At 41.7% G+C, this 21,069-nt stretch overlaps 1 protein-coding gene across 5 annotated transcripts in view; it reads right to left on the bottom strand.

The window, feature by feature from the left end:
• The window catches only part of COL16A1 (collagen type XVI alpha 1 chain), a 3,146,845-nt gene extending 3,136,931 nt beyond the window's left edge, over positions 1–9,914 (bottom strand). For all 5 annotated transcript variants that reach the window (XM_044082765.1, XM_044082783.1, XM_044082773.1 and 2 more), the window contains exon 1: positions 9,697–9,914. The gene's annotated coding sequence lies outside the window, so the exon portion shown is untranslated. The remainder of the gene's footprint in view (positions 1–9,696) is intronic.
• Between the last annotated feature and the right edge of the window lie 11,155 nt (positions 9,915–21,069).

Genomic DNA, 21,069 nt, shown 5'->3' with positions numbered 1-21,069 from the left:
TCACACTGTGGGTTCTATCTGTGAGCCAGTTTGCAACCCAGCTAGTGATATAGGGGTTGATGCCTAGCTTAGTGAGTTTTTCTATAATTCCCGAGTGGGGAATGGTATCAAAAGCCTTGGCCAGATCAAGGTAGGCTGTATGAACCACCTTGCCTTCATCCACAGCTCTGGTGACTGACTCAAAGAAGTCGACCAAGTTGAGCAGGCATGATCTACCCTTCACAAAACCAAACTGTGTGGGATCCAGAGTTTAGAGATTCCCTATATCCTCATTTATTAGGTCCAGGATGATGTGTTACATAGCTTTGCATATCAGACTCGTCAGGCTAATGGGTTGATAGTTCCCAGGGTCTGTAGTTGCTACTCCTTTGTGGAAAGGGATGACTATAGCAGTGCACCATTTGGTAGGGACAAAGCCTGAGATGAGGCTGTGATTGAACAAGGCACACAGGTGAGGTGCCAGTTCACACTGCAGTTCATGTAGAACACAGCCAAGGATATTTGTCAGGTCCCATAGAAGCTGTATTCTTGGCCTTGAACAGTGCTGTTTTAACCTGTGCGGCAGTATTAGTGGGTGCCTGGAAATCTACTGGTATTGTGATTGGTCCTTTGGGGGGGTAAAGTTGGCACTGAATCTGTCAGCCAGTATATTGGCAATATCTGTTGGCTTGGTATGGAAGGTACCATTGTGTAGTAGCTCAGAGCAAATCTGGTTATTATCATGGAGATTCTTTACATAACTATAGAAGGCCTTGTGGTTGTCTTAACTATCTGCTATGATTCTGTTTTCATAGCTAGCTTTAGAGGATTTGATGAGGGATCTCAACTTTTTGTTGAGGCTGATAAGGGAGTTTTTCCAGTCTTGGAACTTCACCTTATTCCGCATCAGTTTCTTCCTTCTGTTGTAGAGTTTGTTTATGGCAGAGGACCACCAGAATGGTTTCCTTTATTTGGAGGAGAGCATCTTGGTTCATTGGGTATGGTGAGATCCATGCATTTGTGTACATGTTCATACAGTGCATTGGTGTATGATTCAGTGGTCATGCAACTATTCTCCATTTGCATGGGTGCCGTGAAGTTAGCCACCTCTGTTTTTAGGAGCCTAATGTTAGCTTTGGAGAAGTTTTTCATAGTGGTTACCTTTGCGGGGGAGGTGGGAGGGAAGTGGATGTCCAAGGTGATTAGTTTGTGGTCAGATCTAACCAGGGAGGAGTTGACTACTGGTGTAGAGCAATGGTTGCCCATGTTAGTAATGACCAGGTCAAGGATGTTGCTACCTCTAGTGGGAGTAAGAACGAGCTGGTCCAGGGCATTGGAGTTAATGAATTCCAGGAAACGTTGGGCAAGTGTATTGGTACATGAGTAGTTTTCCCAGTTAATGGAGGGGTAGTTGAAGTTGCCCAGTATGAGAGTGTTTTGTTGCACCCTAATATTCTCCAGGGTGTTTAGGAACATAGAGTGTGTGTCTTGGGACAGGTTGGGGACCGGTAGCAGGCGACTACCTGAATTGCTGTCTTACCTAATGTTAGCTGCACCTGAAGTATCTCTGATGCATTATGTTGGGCTACCATTCTGGAGGTGTGTGCATCCTTTATGAATATGGAAACAGCACCACCTTTGGAGCTTCAGTCCAAGTTCTGGGGCCGAAAGGTGTGGGATGAGTTATGGGCTGGTAGTGCAGGGGTGTTTTCTGCTGCCTTGAACCAGGTCTCTGTTACAGCACAAATGTTGATGTTCTCCATTTTAAGTAGTGCTTCAAGCAAGTGCATTTTGAGATTTAGACTTCATTCCTTCAGAAAATTCATGCTAATGCAAGCCTTGTTATTCTATCAACTTTCTAAGTTTATAAGAGCAATATTAAAAAAAAATTGTCCCTATTTCTGGGCCTTTGCTCCTCCTATTATTTATGGCATTGTCCAAAAAGGTTGAAAGTTATGCATCCAAGTATGTCTTCTGGTTTCATGGAACTGGTGTTTCAGACTTTATAGAGGTAGCTGTTGCCATTCTGGATGTAATTCCAGGTTGGATCATGTTGCTAGAAGGAAAACAGGATGGGCTTCCCCTGTGTGCCTGGAAATATGCACCAGGATTGCTATATCTGTTGGCTCTGTTATGGTGATATCATTTTTGTTCTAATATGCCATGTTCTTGTCTCCTCGACTTTATTTTTTGGATGTGGATGTACAAAGGTTTATTATTATCACTTATGTCATGAGACATATTTACCTTAAATGAAACTTTGCTTCTTCTGATTGGCTTAAGAGAATTTGTTTGGATGGCATTGACTTTTGTTTTTAAGCTTGTTAATATCAGATTCAGTAAAATTTAAAGGCTCTGTAGTTTTTTCTTTCGGTTTAGGCATTTGTTAATTTTCTAAATCGACCACTTAGGTTCAGTGAAGAATTTTACATGCAGTTATTTAAATTTTTTTGTACACAGCTGTGAATAATAGGTTGGGGGACTAATATACAGACCCAGATGACTGACATAGAATGATTGCTCATAGCACAACATAGGCCATTGAAGAAATCCTTTAAGATTGTCTTTATTAGATTATGTTTGGTGTACATGAAGAACATGATGACACTGTGGTCATAATGAAAACAGGTGGGGAATATTTAGGTTACTAAAGCTGGAAAGGTTTGTCAAGGTGTTATTTGGTGCCTCCCTCCGGCATTTTTGCAATGGGTTTGAGATTAAGTTTTATGAACTCTAGTAACTCTTGTTCCTGATTACTAGTTGAGGCACAGGTCATGGAGATGAAAGTATTTCCTGTTATAGTAGGGGTTATATTATACATTTATTGAGGAAGGAGTTAGGCTCAAGAAGTAATATGGGTGAGGGTTCGATAGCATTATTACAAAACTCCTTATCTAACTACGCGCACGTGTGTGTGTGTGTGTGTGTGTGTGTGTGTGTGTGTGTGTGTGTGTGTGTGTGTGTGTCATGGGCGAGTGTGTGTGCAGGTGTGTTTGTATGTGTGTGTGTGTGTGTGTGTGTGTGTCATGGGTGAGTGTGTGTGTGTGTGTGTGTGTGTGTGTGTGTCATGGGCGAGTGTGTGTGCAGGTGTGTTTGTATGTGTGTGTGTGTGTGTGTGTGTGTGTGTGTGTGTGTGTGTGTGTGTGTGTGTCATGGGTGAGTGTGTGTGTGTCATGGGTGAGTGCGTGTGCAGGTGCGTGTGTGTGTGTGTGTGTGTGTGTGTGTGTGTGTGTGTGTGTGTGTGTGTGTGTGTGTGCATCTCATGGGTGAGTGTGTGTGTGTGTGTGTGTGTGTGTGTGTGTGTGTGTGTGTGTGTGTCTGATGTGTGTGGATGTAGGTGTGTGTTTGACTGCATGCAGGGTCAGAGCATCCAATCTCAAAGTGCTCCAGAGGACAGATGTCTGACTAGCCTACTAATGAACTGGGTTTTAAGTGGACATCAGAAGGTGATGGGTTAACTAGTAGGCAGAGAATGAGCAGCTGAGGCCAACTTTCTTTCTTTCTTGGGGAAGTAGGACTTGGTCTGTTTTCTCATTGTTACCTAGTAAAAGATGAGTGTAGGACACGTGAACAGTGGCTAACGTGGCTGTAGTAGAAGATAAGAATGGTGGTCAGTGCAGTGCACTGCGTACCTCTCACTATGACTCCTTCCTGTGTGGACAGAAAGTCTGGGTGGTGATGTGCACATGCCTCCATTACAGAGCCTCCTAGTGAATGATATGGGGGGTTACACTGGGGATATCTTTTTAGTGATCACACAGCCTTCAGATGCCACCAGATGGGGACTGGACCACTGACCTCATCACGTATGAAGGGGCTATGGCTATGTTTACCCGTCCCTACTATCTCTTCCAAGGGGAATGACCCAGAAAATTAATAACTTCAGAAAACCTATATGGTAAAGTGAAGCCTGTAAAGGGTTGTAAATGATTCCCTTTACAGGGCAAGCTGGATATTAAGCCTTGGAAAGGATGATATTGAAAAACATTTCACTAAATAATTTATGCAAATATGCTTCATAACAATGCAAAATACCCTTAAATATGCAGCTAACTCTTAAATACGCAGCTATATTTATTATGTTACACAATTATTTTACAAATAAAAACAAGTAATTTGCAATTTTAAATGTTAAGGTTACATGATGACTGATAACAAGTCCATCAGCACTTCAGCAAAGTAGTTTGATTGTAACAGGGATTATAAAAATACATTTAAAACTACCCCCTAACCCACAACCCCATAATAACTCTGAGGTCACTGCAGATTGGGGTAATAATTTGGAGGAACAGGGTAGAGGATTCTAAGAATGTTGCCCACTCACCACAAATGTTCACACTCACAGAGCAGCTTAAGGGGATGAACATGGTTACTGACTGGTGCACCTCAATGTTTGGAAATCAGGATTTTCAAACAGTTTTAATTTAAGAAATCTCAAATTCAAAAAATATGGATCAATATGCACTATATCACAGTGGAAATGCAATGCAGCTGACAGACTAGTCTAATGCTAAATATAATTCATTATTAATAAATGTTTCTGAGGAGATGGAATTGCACTTCAGCTTTATTCTGCAGTCTGTACACTTCAATCAATATTCTGCACTGACGTTTTTGTAACCATGTGTCAAAAATGGAAGGTGTCATGCACTGAATAAAGACAGGTGAATGAAGCAATTCATTTAATATAAAAAAATAAAATTAGTTCAAGATCTGAACAACGAAATGTCAGTACAGTCCGATGAACTATGTAATGCACACTGTATAACGTGATTATGGTAAAACACTTGAGTACTTTAGTTTCATGTGAATTCTTGTATTAAAGCTGGTTCACCTTCTTACTTTTAATGAAACACAAGCCCTATGTATTTATTTATTTATTTATAAACTGTTTACCTGACTAATGTATTAATCTACACAGGACCTTTTTCAGACACACACCGTAAGTACAGTCTGCAGGCATGTAGTCACCTAGGTATCTGTTGCACACTAGAAGCCAAGTCAAATACACAATTACAGCAGGGGAAGGAAGCAAGTGTCTTACCATATCAACGCAAATGAAACTGAATAAAATTATTACGAAGGCAAGAAATGTGTATGCCTCTATTGAGTAAATGCATATATACATGTATTTGAAATATACAGTTTACTATGACAAGTGCGAACACTCGAACGTTGGATTTTTGAATGTCCATCTTGCTAAACAACTCCATGTTGAAAGTTCATATCAGTGAATGCACAGTGCATTCGCTGATATGAACTCGAAGTACTTTCAGAAATCATTGTACAGTGTGGTGTGAGAAATTCATCCCTTTCCTCACTGTAGTGTGATCTCGAAGAGGTGCAGGGGGGCTTACCCCCTGCAAAAAATGTGATGCTAGGTGTAGGAGTTTAGTGTTCCTATGCTCCTATACAAACATAACGTGATGTGTTCGATTTTATTGTCGAATCAGCTGAATACGTTCAGTTGATTTGACATTGTTATTTGTGTTTTTTTTCATGGTTGGAGTTCGGTACTTTAGTCCCAAATTATTTTGTTCATCGGTATTATGATAGTAAACCAAAATATACATGTACATAGCTAGGAATCACCCATATGTGTTTCAGTTGAGTCATTAAACCAAGGTCCTATCTGCTTAAGTTGGTGGTAGCTCAGGTGGATGTAAAAGATCCCATAGAATCTATTAAAAAGACAAGGGGAAGTTTAACAATGCCTGGCTAAATTTCCCCTGGTAGTATAAACATCACCTAGGGTCTGTCCTGAAAATAGGCTACTAGCCTAGTGGGGCTAAACCGGTCAACAAAGAACAAATAAATAAGCAAATAAATAAATAATACTCATCTATTGTATAAAACACACTCAATCAAACACACATACAAACAAAAATATATAAATAAACAGAAAAACATAAGAAACACACCAACATATGTGTATGTGAATGCATATGGTTGTGTTGACATAGTCCTTATCTGGGACAGGGCTTCAAAAGGGTGCATCTGTTGAGAGAGGATCATTGAAGGGATTCACATAATTATAGATTACTTAAAGCAGGGACACTTGACTGTATCCTTCAGGAACAGCACTAACTCTGACCGCAGGTGTTTATTGCCAGTCAAGGACCTCAACAACAGCATAAGTGAGTCCCATGTGTTGGGCTGTATAATGCAGAAGACATTAATCTTTTAAGTTAAGCCGTTTTTCAATTTTCAAAGAATCATAGCATCATTGCAGTGGGATCTTTGAAGATATTGGGAAGGGTAGGAGAAAGCTTGTCTGCTAGAGGAGAGAAATTACATCATTTCAGGAGTATAAAAAGGAGCAAACCATGCAGGAGGTATATGCATGGTGTTAGGAGGAAAGGCAGACGGCATTTCTGAAGACTGAACAATGATGCTTGTGGCAAAGGCCTGGCATGATAACCACTGCAAAAGCACACTTTGTCGGCTGCAGTTTGCGTACGGGAGAGTTTTTTGTGACGTGGAAGCAGTAAGGAGAAGAGTCTGCCCTCCAGCTGTGCAAGTAGAACTGCTTTTTTCACCTGCAGATTTTGCTGCTGGAGAAACATAGCAAGAAATATTCTGGTTATTACTCCAGCTTAGAGGATCACGTGTTCATCTTCAGTCACTTTTACAGATCCAGTGCAAACACAATGGTATGACACCACTGATCACTATAATCATACTGTGTGAGTTTCACCTTCTTAGCTTTTCCATGTCACTGCAGTACTGATGTTTAAATAGCATTATTTGATTACAAAAAAAGAAAAATTAGTCCTATAAATGTGTGAATACTCTGAAAATATTCTGGACATAATGAAATGCTACAAATCTCTTTTTCATATAAGGTTAAATAAATATATTAAAATAGGATCAGGATTAAAAAAAATTATTATAAATACTCAACAAATGAGGTGTCACTTGACAGGGCAAGTCACTTGCGTGGTTTGGTCAGGATGTGTTATAGTTCATAGGTTCATAGTTACATACTAGGTTAATGACCACCAGGGCCTTTATAAGCCTAGCCATGCAATCCAGCTGAATTGTGTCCCTATGTATCATGGGAATTTACTAGGATAGGGTATGTTATTAAACTTCTAGAGGTTATGTGGGGGTGGGGGCAGTAATGGCATTACACTCTGCCTCTGTCAGAGATATGGGGGCCAGACCAGGGGTGAATTTCAAATTTCCCATCCACTAGTCAAGGTTACGCTTAAGTAGGGTTAGTGATGGCCAGGATTCTGTAGTGCATTCTAAAATTGTACCATTGTCTCTCTCTCTCTCTCTCTCTCTCTCTCTCTCTCTCTGTCTCTCTCTCTCTCTCTCTCTCTCTCTCTCTCTCTCTCTCTCTCTGTCTCTGTCTCTGTCTCTCTCTCTCTCTCTCTCTCTCTCTCTCTCTCATGCTCTCATATTTATTTAGATTATTATTAAGACATGTCAGGCAAGTATTCAGATTAAATAAACATTGTTAACTAATGTTGTAAAAGCTTGCAAATACTAGGCAGTAAATCCTTCATATATCACAGAAACCTTTACATGTACGTATATATACCTGTGCGTGTGTGTGTGTGTGTGTGTGTGTGTGTGTGTGTGTGTGTGTTTAAGGCAGATTGTACTCCTTTACAATTCTGGAACAATTGTCTGTTTTAGGATCAGGAAAGAAGCAATAAATACTTATATTACTTGTTTGGTTATAAGATTTGCAAGTAGAGGTTCTAGGAATCCATTCAGAACTGAACAATGTTTATCGACAGCTAATTACATCTAATATAAAAATGATAACAACTTGTACAAAAATGGGGAAGTACATGCTAAAACATATCAAAATGTATGTACTGCTACTCGGCCTGACTTGTGTTCTTAGCTTGCATGTTTGAGCCCAAGAATGAAGAACTCACCCCCCCCCCCCCTCCCCCGACACCATCTGTAGGATCCATACAGGTATCACAGTTTAATAGCTTGGAAATATGAACCTGACAATAACAAAGTCACCCTGGACACTGCTTTTGGGATCTGAACTGAGATCGTAATTTCTCACTGTAGAGTGATGCATGCCTGCTACATATGAACTTTATGCAACTGGTATTTGGAGCTGCAAATGTTTGTTGTAAAGTAAATTTCCAAAAGTCATTTACCCCTATACTAGAGTCCATTTTTGCAAATGCTGTTGCAGCACATTTCAGATGTCAATGAATGAAGATGTTGCTTGCCATCTTATGCTGACCATTTTCAGATTTCATTTCATGCTTTACTTCAAATAGATACAAAGTGCAGTTAACACATCAGGGAGTAAATTAAAATGTTGATACAGTAGGTATGTGTGTAGGGAATAGAAGCAAAATAAGTCTGCACCAGAATTTTGCTGGGGGAATTAAGCCAAAGGGAGAATGGAATAAAAAATAAAGACTGAAAAGAGCTCCAAATAATTTCAGCCCAATTAAATCAGCGAGCCGTATGACACACAACATTGTTCAAAATAAAACAGTAAAAAAATGTGATCTACGGTAGCTTGGTTTTAACAGCGGAGATCGCAGTGTAAGTTCCCAAAAGGTTTTAAGTTTCACACTGGAGGGCAGAAATCACTGGACGATCCCCTCCAGGCAGGACAAGCAGATGGGTGCAATTTAACGACCATAAATATATTGTGTGTGTGTGGGTGTATGTGTGATTTTGGCTACATCACCCTACTGACACCTTAAAATATTAGATTTATAACTATATTATTAAAAGGCAGTTACCCGTTTAAATGCTAAGTTTGTTTGTACACACAGGCACCTTGATAAGAGCTCCTCACTTCAGTAATTTTACCTATCTCAGTCCTCAGAGGAATTTTTTATATTGACAACCTTTGAGCAGAAAAACTCTGAGCAAGTTTTAACTAGCAGGCCTCTCTAGCTTCAAGGCAAGTGTGTGCCAACACATGGAATCACTGTGACCCTTTGTCAGTTCATTATGTCCCAACTTGAAGTATCCCTCAGATTTATGCAGCTGCAGCTGTAAATGCAATTAATTAGAAGTGAATTAAAAGCAGTGGTACAAGTCTAAGCCGCGCAGATTTTGCAGATCCTCCTTATTTTTGCCTCATATTTTTTGTCTGATCTTTATAAAATGTGTGGTTTTCTGGTAAATCACAGGATTGAAGTATGTGAGTTACTGACTTCATATCCATAAGAAAGCTCAAGCTAACACACATCTTGTTATTCTTGTAGCTTTGCTTTCTAAGTGTAAAATAGAAAAAATAAAATCTGTTCCTATTCTGAGCCTTTGTTCCCACCTTTTAGACTTTGTCTAAGTTAATTTCTTGCGCTAAGAGGTTGAGAGGTATAAGCAGTGATGAATAAAAAACACAAGAGCAAAAAACATAAAATATAACTGAGTTAAAATGTTTAATATCCCGAAGGGAAAAGAGTGCCTGGGCTAAATCCTCCCCGTCTATTAAATCTAGATAAATGAATGAATGCAGTAAACATGTAAGTATTACAAGGGGACAACCGATGCCGATGTGGCGCACTTCAAAGCTGCATCCCCCTCCCGCCGGGTCCCAGCTGGAAACACATTCCCTCGGTCCTTGCTTTGCTTTGTTTTTCCCCAGAAGGGAAGTTCTGGACTTTATCAGCGCTAATTCATTCTGTTGTAACTTCTGCTAAGTCTGTGCAACAGTAAAAACAAAGAGAAAAGCTTTAAAAAGTGACCCGACAGTGGGCGCGGGACGGTACTTACTGGTCCAGTGGCTATCCCAGACGAGGGTGTGCGGGTCACCGCGATGCTCTCAGCTTGTAGCCACTCCGGACAAAGGTCATGTCGTGCTGAACTTGGAGGAACCGCGATCCGAACTTGAGGCTGCAGGATAACCCAGTTCCAGACGATGCTGCTGCCTGATGCGTTCCTCTCTGCGTGGCTCCGACCAGCAGACTTTTTGGAAAGTTTAGCTTAAAGTTTCCAAGCAGCCAAAAAGGAGGGGCGGATGGGGGGGGGGGGTGACATCAACTACTGCGGTTGATAGGCCCTCCCGAAAGGCCGGAGTCTGGCTGCTGATTCCAAGGGAGGAGGAGGTTCATGTCCCGAAGACAACCAGCCCCCGCCCGGCGCGTTGTTAACTGTACGGGGGGGGGGGGGTGGGGGGGGTGATGGATGGTTAGGGATTTACCGAGCATGGAGGGGTGCACACTGCACAGGATGGGAGGGGGTGCACACTGCACATGATGGGAGGGGGTGCACTGCACAAATCAGTGACTGATAGTAACAATGGGCGCGGGACATAGGTCTCACCACTTACCTCCAAAACCAGGAACAAAAATAATCAGGAGCAAATATTCCATTTCGGGTACACTTTTTATTTATATCTATTTATTTTTATTTATTTATTGGTTAAGCAGTGCTGATTAAAAACAAAATAATACTTGAATGGATGGACTTGAATTAGCATGAATATAATGAAATGTGTAACTGTAAACCTGGAAACAATTCAGCTTTCCTGAGAAATGTACAGATTTTAAGACGGACAGAACAAAATGTGAGCAAGAATCAAGGACAGTTAAGAGGTATTTTTAGGGAGTTGGGTTCTGTGTACCCTCACCCTAGCTTTACAGACCTCCGGGAGTACTTAGCTGATAAAGAAGAATTTTACACCTGGACTTGTATATGACCTTACCTGCAGACCCACACATTGTGCACTTCTACCTCTTTAGTTACTCACTAGTGGATACAGTCCCAAATTAAGGGAGAAGGATTATCCCACGTTTTTATTGAAATATGTTCTTTTATGGCCATTTTTCAGCTAAGAAAGATTTTTTTACGCCTCATTCTTCTTTTGAGGCAAAGTATGTGGATATCGGACATCATATTTACACACGATTTATTTATATAGATTCATAGGTTCATAGATTCATACTAGGCTAACTGCCCTTGCAAGCTATTTTAAGCCTAGCCAATTATCCCCTGGGAGATTCAAACCCTGTACATTGTGTTTGTAAGGCAAACACCTTAACCATTATATTGTTGAAATGTAAAGGATGAAAGGTGCAGCAGGGCCCTGACATAATTTTAATCACTTATGAGGTCTTCTAGTCTTATAAAGTGCACAGACAAATGTCATAGGAACTGATATTGGGGTGATAAATGTAAACACTGCATGTATACACAGGTTCATAGGTTCGATTACTAAGATTCCAATTTGCCTGTCTTTAAGACATTTGACTGACTCAAAGCATGATGTCAATTATCCATCTCCCTATATTATCTATTTTGCAGTTTTTACTGAATGGGTTATCTGTTTAACTTTTTACAGTTTGATTTAGATGCTTTGACATATTTTGGGGGCACTCTAATGTCTACGGACATCAGACTTGTTTATGAGCTCAATATTTCTAAAGGACAGCCAAACAATCCATTTATGCTGTGTTGAGGTTGCAGAAATTCAAAACCTAGCATGTCTAACGCTAGTGGGGTTTGCTTTTAATGGTCTGAATGTACCCATAAAGACTTAAAATGTAAAAAGGCATGGGCATTCAGAAGCCATGTAGCTGAAACACTTGTATGTCCTTAACAGGTCATTTGCATGTGTCCCATGGCTCCCCACCTTGCATGTCCTTAACAGGTCATTTGCATGTGTCCCATGGCTCCCCACCTTGCATGTCCTTAACAGGTCATTTGCATGTGTCCCATGGCTCCCCACCTTGCATGTCCTTAACAGGTCATTTGCATGTGTCCCATGGCTCCCCACCTTGCATGTCCTTAACAGGTCATTTGCATGTGTCCCATGGCTCCCCACCTTGCATGTCCTTAACAGGTCATTTGCATGTGTCCCATGGCTCCCCACCTTGCATGTCCTTAACAGGTCATTTGCATGTGTCCCATGGCTCCCCACCTTGCATGTCCTTAACAGGTCATTTGCATGTGTCCCATGGCTCCCCTCTCTAGGAGGTTTCAGGTTTTACACAGTGAAGACTTTAAAGTGTTTGAGTCTTTCTTGCAATTTGTACTGAATGGTTTGTTTGTGTAACCTTTTTATCCTTTGCTTTTATCTATCTATCTATATATATATATATATATATATATATATATATATATATATATATATATATATACCTATATAGGTGACTTTTTGTTGTAAGAGGAAGGTTAATAATAAAATGCCATTACTGACAACTCTGGAAGGACTCATCCAGCAATTTTTGCAATGTTTTTCCTTACACAGGAAGTCTGCTGTTCTATCATCTTCTATATCACATAGGCAGCATCTGCTGAAATCTCACACCATCTGTTTCTTGATAAAATTTCCCCATTTCTTCCCAGAATTCAAATAAAATAATGGCAGCATGGAGTTCTATAATAAATAATGACAAAAATTAACCTGTTAAATCATCTATCTGCACTCATGCAAGCAAGTAGGGACACTGATTTATGGTTATAAAACTGATCTTTCATGAGCTAACATTGAATGAGTTATACCTGTGATTAAGTGCAAATTCCAATAATTAGCATTAGAGGCATAGCTGGCTTTGTAGCACCTAGGGCTAATATCTGTACTACTGTCCCAGCTCCCCAGCTGCTCATTTGAAGAGCAGAAAAGAAAGTGTACTGGTACGCTAGCCGAATACATGCCCCATCTTCCTGCCCAAGCTCTTCAGTGGAACAGCCAAAAAAAAATTAAAAAGAAAAAAAAAAAAAAAAAGTCCATAATCTGGTGGCTGCTGCTCCTGAAATATATATCCTTTTTCTGCATCCTACCCCAACCCTCCCCAGGGCTGAGAGGCAATTAAATTAAAAAGGGGTCCATAATCAGGTACCTGGGGTTTCTGAAATGCAGGATCCAATCAGGTTTAATTTCTGTGCCCTGACTCGACATTCCTTCCTCAGATTTTAGTTTGGAAAAAGAAACAAATCTTTTTTCTTTTTCTTTTAAACTACAGCAAACTACAGTTATACCATGTATGGACCACTACAGTGCTCAGATTTTGGTAAACATATAAAAAGAAACATTTTTTTTAAACTGTAGTAAACTGTAAGCAGTTGCTACATTTATTGCACATGGAGCAAGCACTACAACTCTCAGGTTTTAGTTAGAGAGAGAAAGAGACAAACCTTTTTATTCTTTTAATTTGTAAAAACACTGCTCAGGTTCCTAGATGAATGCTGCTTTGAAGGGACATATTAACCTAGCCAACAACCAACAGCAGAATCAAACCATGTACCTTGTGTTTGTGAGGCAAATACCACAACCATTGTACCAAACCCACCTACTTCCGACATTGTTACACTTTAGATGATATAAGGAGTGCTACTGTGCTTGGGTTTGACTGCAAATGTAATATAAGCTTTTAAGAGATATCAGGACAGGATGGCCAATCATGAGCCCTAACACTTTGTGCCTGGGGCAATTACCACCTTCACCCCCACCCTAAATCTGCTACTGATTGACATGATTCTGTCATAATGTGATCCAGCATACTAGGGTCTGCAACTCATTGAGAAAGAAGAAACAATTGAAAGGAAAACAAATGATAAAAAATGTATTTTCCTAGAATGTGCTCTACATTATTACAAATGGCAAAATAATCATCTACACAGTACCTAGTGCTGGACATTACTTGTTATAACTCAGTTTTACAATGATACTCTGTGATGACTGGTGTACTCTGACTAGACTGGTGGCAATGCCTCCCCCACTTCAAAGTATGTCTTATATGAATTCACCGCATATGTGGCCACTAAAAAGACTTAAGTAAAATAGAGGAATCTTTTATAAATTTACAGAGATTTTCTTAAAACAGTGGAATTCTTTCCAAGTAGTACAAAGCTCTCCACTAGAATCTCATATATTCTAACCTAGAAAGACAGTAGTCTTTGAATAATAGTATGAATTTGCTAGCAGCTCACAGAGAGTAACTTTAAACTGATTTTCTCTGGAAGACCATTTGGTTATCAGGGTTTGAACCCATTCAGTTTTCCCTCGCTCTGCTCAGACTTGCTCCGCTCCCCTACCCTACCTGCAGTTTCCACCCATCCCTTCTCTTCTTTAATTCAAAACAGAACTCCACCCCACCATCCCGATCAATCACCTCTGTTCCTCCTCTTAAAACAGAACCATTCATCTATTTTCCATTATAAAATCTACCGGTCATCTCTACTTCTTCCCTCCTTTAGCCAGTCTGCCAATCAATTCCCACCCCCAATCATACTTTTATCTCCCCCTCACCTCATAAACATATAAGATCAGCAGTATCTGTAGCAATATTTTGAATACCTGTACATTACAAATCCCTACAATTGCCTGTTACTACATCTCATTTCACCTAGACATACCACAGTTAAGGATGCTCATCTTACACATACTCCACTTATAATCATACCCTAAGACATAGTACACTTATAATCATACCCTAAGACATACTCCCTTTATAATCATACCCTAAGACATACTCCACTTATAATCATACCCTAAGACATACTCCACTTATAATCATACCCTAAGATATACTCCTCTTATAATCATACCCTAAGACATACTCCACTTATAATCATACCCTAAGATATACTCCCCTTATAATCATACCCTAAGACATACTCCACTTATAATCATACCCTAAGACATACCCCCCTTATAATCATACCCTAAGACATACTCCCCTTATATTCATACCCTAAGACATACTCCACTTATAATCATACCCTAAGACATACTCCCCTTATAATCATACCCTAAGACATACTCCATGTATAATCATACCCTAAGACATACTCCCCTTATAATCATACCCTAAGACATACTCCACATATAATCATACCCTAAGGCATACTCCCCTTATAATCATACCCTAAGACATACTCCCCTTATAATCATACCCTAAGACATAGTCCACTTATAATCATACCTTAAGACATACTCCCCTTATAATCATACCCTAAGACATAGTCCACTTATAATCATACCCTAAGACATACTCCACTTATAATCATACCCTAAGATATACTCCCCTTATAATCATACCCTAAGACATACTCCCCTTATAATCATACTCTAAGACATACTCCCCTTATAATCATACCCTAAGACATACTCCACGTATAATCATACCCTAAGACATACTCCCCTTATAATCATACCCTAAGACATACTCCACATATAATCATACCCTAAGACATACTCCCCTTATAATCATACCCTAAGACATACTCCCCTTATAATCATACCCTAAGACATACTCCCCTTATAATCATACCCTAAGACATACTCCACGTATAATCATACCCTAAGACATACTCCCCTTATAATCATACCCTAAGACATACTCCCCTTATAATCATACCCTAAGACATACTCCACGTATAATCATACCCTAAGACATACTCCCCTTATAATCATACCCTAAGACATACTCCCCTTATAATCATACCCTAAGACATACTCCCCTTATAATCATACCCTAAGACATACTCCCTTATAATCATACCCTAAGACATACTCCACGATAATCATACCCTAAGACATACTCCCCTTATAATCATACCCTAAGACATACTCCCCTTATAATCATACCCTAAGACATACTCCACGTATAATCATACCCTAAGACATACTCCCCTTATAATCATACCCTAAGACATACTCCCCTTATAATCATACCCTAAGACATACTCCACGATAATCATACCCTAAGACATACTCCCCTTATAATCATACCCTAAGACATACTCCCTTATAATCATACCCTAAGACATACTCCCCTTATAATCATACCCTAAGACATACTCCACGTATAATCATACCCTAAGACATACTCCCCTTATAATCATACCCTAAGACATACTCCCCTTATAATCATACCCTAAGACATACTCCCCTTATAATCATACCCTAAGACATACTCCCCTTATAATCATACCCTAAGACATACTCCACGTATAATCATACCCAAGACATACTCCCCTTATAATCATACCCTAAGACATACTCCCCTTATAATCATACCCTAAGACATACTCCCCTTATAATCATACCCTAAGACATATTCCCCTTATAATATGTTCCTTTACTCATCTCACCTCTAGTTAAAATACTCCTTAGTGTTCTACTCTATCCTTTTGTCTCTGTTGTAAAGATGTGCTACAAAACTATACTATACCTTTCACCCTATTATATCATCTGACAGACTACCATACAGTCGCACCTACAGTCATCTCAGCCCCTATTATATCACCTGACAGACTACCACACAGTCGCACCTACAGTCAGCTCAGCCACTATTATATCACCTGACAGACTACCATACAGTCGCACCTACAGTCAGTTCAGCTCTTATTATATCACCTGACAGACTACCATACAGTCACACCTACAGTCAGCTCAGCCCCTGTTATATCACCTGACAGACTACCATACAGTCGCACCTACAGTCTGCTCAGCAACCAACACCTATACAACTAACCAAGGCTGCCATTTCCAAACATAAATTCCACCATACCTCTTCAAAGATTCTCTGTACTACCTGTGATGCCCGGCCCTGGCCCCAGCAATCAAGGAGGTCACACAGAGAGGGTCCTCCCAAAGCTTCTTTAAGCTTCTGGAATACCTGATCACATGCTGGGGTCCACACTACCTTATCTGGCCTGTTCTTCCCTTTTAGGCATGTGAGTGGAGCAGCTATCATACTATAACTAGGGACGGACTTTCTGTAGTACCTTGCTGTCCCTAAGAATGCCCTCACCTGCTTTTTGGTAACAGGTGCAGGCCATGCCTGAATGGTTTCCACTTTGGTAGGTTCTGGCCTTATCTTACCACTCCCCACTCTATGTTCTAGGTAGGAGACCTCTGCCATACCCATCTGACATTTGCTCGGTTTAATGGTCAACCCTGCCCTCTGTAGTCTGCCCAGCACCTCCCTGACATGCTGAAGGTGCTCTGGCCAGGAATGGCCATAGATGGCAATATCACCTAGTTAAGCAACGGCAAACCCTCCTGCTCCAGCTAGGGTATTATCTACCAGCCTCTGGAAAGTCACTGGGGCATTTTTCTTCCCAAAAGTATCTTTGTGAACTCATACAAGGAAAAAGGAGTCACAAAGGCTGATTTGTCTCTGGCACTGGGAGTCAAGGGCACCTGCCAGTAACCCTTGGTAAGATCAATGGTTGTAAGATACTTAGCCACAGTCGGCTGCTCTAAGGCCTCATCCGTCCTAGGTATGGGGTTAGCATATGACTCTGTGTGACTATTTAATTTTCTGTAGTCCACACAGAACCTGGTGCTGCCAACTTTCTTTGGCATCAGCACCACTGGGGAAGCCCAGGGACTGTTGGACTCTTGAATCAACCCAAGTTCCAACATCTTCTGTACCTCTTCCCTCAGAGTCTGTCTGACTCTCTCAGGCACCCTATGAGGGGCCTGCCTAATAGACCTTTGGGGTCCTGTAGCCACCTGGTGCTGCACCAGGTGGGTGCACCCTGGTTTCCCAATGAACATGTCCCCAAATTCCTGCAACACTGCTCGTATTTCTTGAATCTGGGTAGGAGATAGTTGCTGGGATATTGCTACCCCTTCCACTGAGGTGTCAGCCCAAGCCTCACTGAGGAGATCAGTCACCAAATCTCCCTTAGACTCCTCCTGCAATCAACTGCAAATGCTCAGCACAAGGGCCTTCCTATCATGGTAAGGATTCATCATGTTAACATGGAACAATTTGTGCCCCTACCATCTGCCTAGCAGTTCCACCATGTAGTTAACATCACTTACCTTTCTTACCACCTTGTAGAGTCCCTCCCAAGCCGCTTGCAGTTTGTTGTGTCTGACAGGAATTAGAACCCTTACCTGCTGCCCCACAGCATACTCTCTAGCTTAAGCATTCCTGTCATACCATACCTTTTTCTGTTGTTGGGCTTCTGCCAGGTTCTCCTGGGCCAAGCCCATGAATTCCCTGAGCCTTGTCCTAAGGTTTAGGACATGTGCCACAACAGACTCCTTGTGAGACTCACACTCACCTTCCCACTCATCTCGAATTAAATATAGAGGCCCCCTCACCCTATGCCCATACAGCAACTCAAGGGGTGAAAAACCTGTGGATTTCTGGGGAACCTCTCTGTAAGCAAACAACACAAGGGGCAAATATTTGTCCCACTCCCACTTAAACTGATCTACAAATGCCCATAGCATGGACTTGATTGTAGAGTTTAACCTCTCAACAAGACCATTAATCTGGGGATGGTAGGGGGTGGTCTTCATGTGCTTCACCCCACAGGACAAGCCAGCAGGTCTGACATGAAATTGGCACCTCGGTCAGTCAGTATTTCTTTTGGGAAACCTAACCTGCTGAAAATCTCTAACAAAGCATTTGCCACCTTCTCTGCCTCAATGAAGGACAAAGCCACCGCCTCAGGGTATCGTGTAGCATAATCCACTACCACTAGGATATACTTTTTCCCTGTGGAACTTGGGGTACTCAGACGACCCACAATATTTATAGCTACCCTCTGAAATGGCTCTTCAATCACAGGCAAAGGCATGAAAAGAGCTCTCACCTTGTCTCCTGCCTTGCCTACCTTTTGGCACTGCTCACAGGTCCTGCAGTACCCTGTTACATCTCTGGAAATTCCAGGCCAATAGAAGTTCTGCATAATACGCCTCTTTGTATGTTTTATGCCCATATGACCTGAAAAGGGAATATCATGGGCTATGGTTAGAAGCACTAGATGGTAGGCTCTAGGCACTACCAACTGCTGTTCTCTCTCCTTCTAGCCCTCTCTCAGGGGGTCCACTCTCTGTACAGTAACTCTTTGTCCCAGTATACAGATTTCCTCCTTCCCTTGAGAATCAGGTGCCTCCCTAGCTACCTGCCTCAGGCCTTGCAATGTACGGTCTGAGAGCTGAGCCTGTCTCAACTATCTCATTGTAACCCTTCCCAGCTCCCCTTCCACAGGAAGTCTGGCATCCTCTGACAGCAGTGCCTCATTGTCAGCCTGGGTACTACTACTCACCTCTACCTTTGCAGTTACCCTGTCCAAGGAAGCATCAGTACCCACAAGTAGCTGTGGCTCACGTTTAGTCTTATACAGCATAGCTCACTCCCTGAAGTAACCCCCTCATCAGTCCTGGCTGCAAGTATGCAGTCTGTCTGGGTCTCCCCCAGGCTACCAGACCCACATGCTTGTCTTCTAGCCTGATCGCATGTAACTGCATAAGTACATGATACTGCCTCATCCAAATCTTTCCCTCACAGGACATCTGTAGGATGGTAGTTTAGTACCCCTGTTGCCTCAAGACAACCTACTATTAGCATTTTGTCTTTCCCACTTACTGGCTCCCTCATCTTTGGTTACCCACCTTGCCTCAGTGGACACCTGTATGCCACATTCCCCACTGGCTGCATTCAAAACATTTCACCCTATGTCCTGCTCATGTACCTGGACTACTGGCTTCCCCTGCTATTGACAAATTCTGTTGTGGCAGTCTGTGCTGCACACCATGGGTTCCTTTAGACCCATGAGCAGTACTGGGGGTCCCCTTCCTGTGCAAGGCTGGCCTGCTGGCCACGTATAGGTCTCCCTTCTTCCCCAACACATCTGAAGTAGCACATTGTCTCTCAGTTAACCAGATCCTCATGTCCTCGGGTAAAGTGCTAAGGGCTTGTACCCTCACCAAAAGGTCTGCCAGCCCATCAAAAATGGTGACCTGATATCCACTCACTCAGCTTTGAACATAAGTGTTCAGTTCAGCAACATATTCACACACACTTTCATCTGCCTTGCGTCTATGCTCACAAAACCTATTACTATACATTTCAGGTGTTAGCTTAAAACATTTTAAAAGACATTTTTTTACAGCAGTATAATCAAGACAGACAGAGTCAGGCATTTTTGATAAAGAAGTTACAGCTTTCCCATGGAGTAAGGGGGTCAGGAACCATACCCAGAGCCTTTGGTCAACACTATACTGTTTGCATACCCTCTCAAACATATGAATGAAACTATCAAAATTATCCCCCTCTTTAAATTGAGGAAGAATTTTACTGACCTGTTAGAGTTCTGGGGACCAGTTACTCCCTTCCCCATTACTTCCATGACTCAGGCGAAGAGTCAGCATTTCCCTCTCATGCCTCCTCTGACAGTCTTTATCCTCAGTCTCTATCTCCAAATGCTTGGCCTCCAACTCATGTCTCTGAAGCTCCAGCTGGATTTTTAAGTCCACTGCAGAAAGGTTGAGCTGTCCATTCTCTGAGGATATTGTTTCTCCACTGCCAGTCTGATTGTCCTCCTGGATGCTGTTTTCCGATGCAGCTGTAACCACGGCTGCAATCAGGTCTGCCTTAGTCAGGTTTCCATGCACCAGTCCCCTAACCTGGCAAATCTCCACCAGCTGGCACCTTGTCAGATTTCCATACTCCTGTGCTGACATGCTGCCTGTTCACCCTGACTAACTAAGCTGACAAAAGAAATAAAACAATTCTGATGTGAACTCTGAGTATTTACTGCATGGCTGTTTTAGAGCACAAAACACCTTCAGAGATCACTGTACATAAGCTACAGGATTCACTCTACCCACACCACTGCAAGCCAATTAGTATTTGCCAACTAATTAATATGTGATGTGGATATCCACCACCACCACAAATGTGAAGTGGATCCCACCACTGCAAACCACATGCAATGCTCGTGCCCTGGCCCAACAATCAAGGAGCTTCAGTCCTCACCACTAACACCAAATAAGGCATCTCATATAAGAGGCAAGGATAACAAATACACATGGTAAAGTACAATTTCCCTTAAGTGCACAAAGAGATCACATTCAGTCTCGGGCTGGTTGCTCCCTTGCTCCCCAGGTCCCCAATAAGTCCCCCACTGGCACAGCTATAGGGTCCAGATCTCAGCCTAACTGGCAAGCTAGCCTCCAGTACACTCTTTGTCCAACCAGTGCTTTGTGTCCCTGCCCAGGTAGCTGACACACACACACACACACACACACACACACACAAACACACACACACTTTGAGATAAGTATTTATACAACTTCACAGACACTGCTGGGAAAGGCTGACATAGATTCTCTAACTGTGCCCCTTTACCCTGACTGTACAGTAGTAATCACTGCCACCATCAGCTAATACT

This window comes from Protopterus annectens, chromosome 1.part1 (assembly GCF_019279795.1).
Source record: "Protopterus annectens isolate FY-2018-M chromosome 1.part1, PAN1.0, whole genome shotgun sequence".
In the NCBI taxonomy this organism is placed as follows: Eukaryota; Metazoa; Chordata; order Ceratodontiformes; family Protopteridae; genus Protopterus; species Protopterus annectens.
Note: the sequence above shows the minus strand (reverse complement) of the source record. Positions and strands in the feature narration are given on the sequence as shown.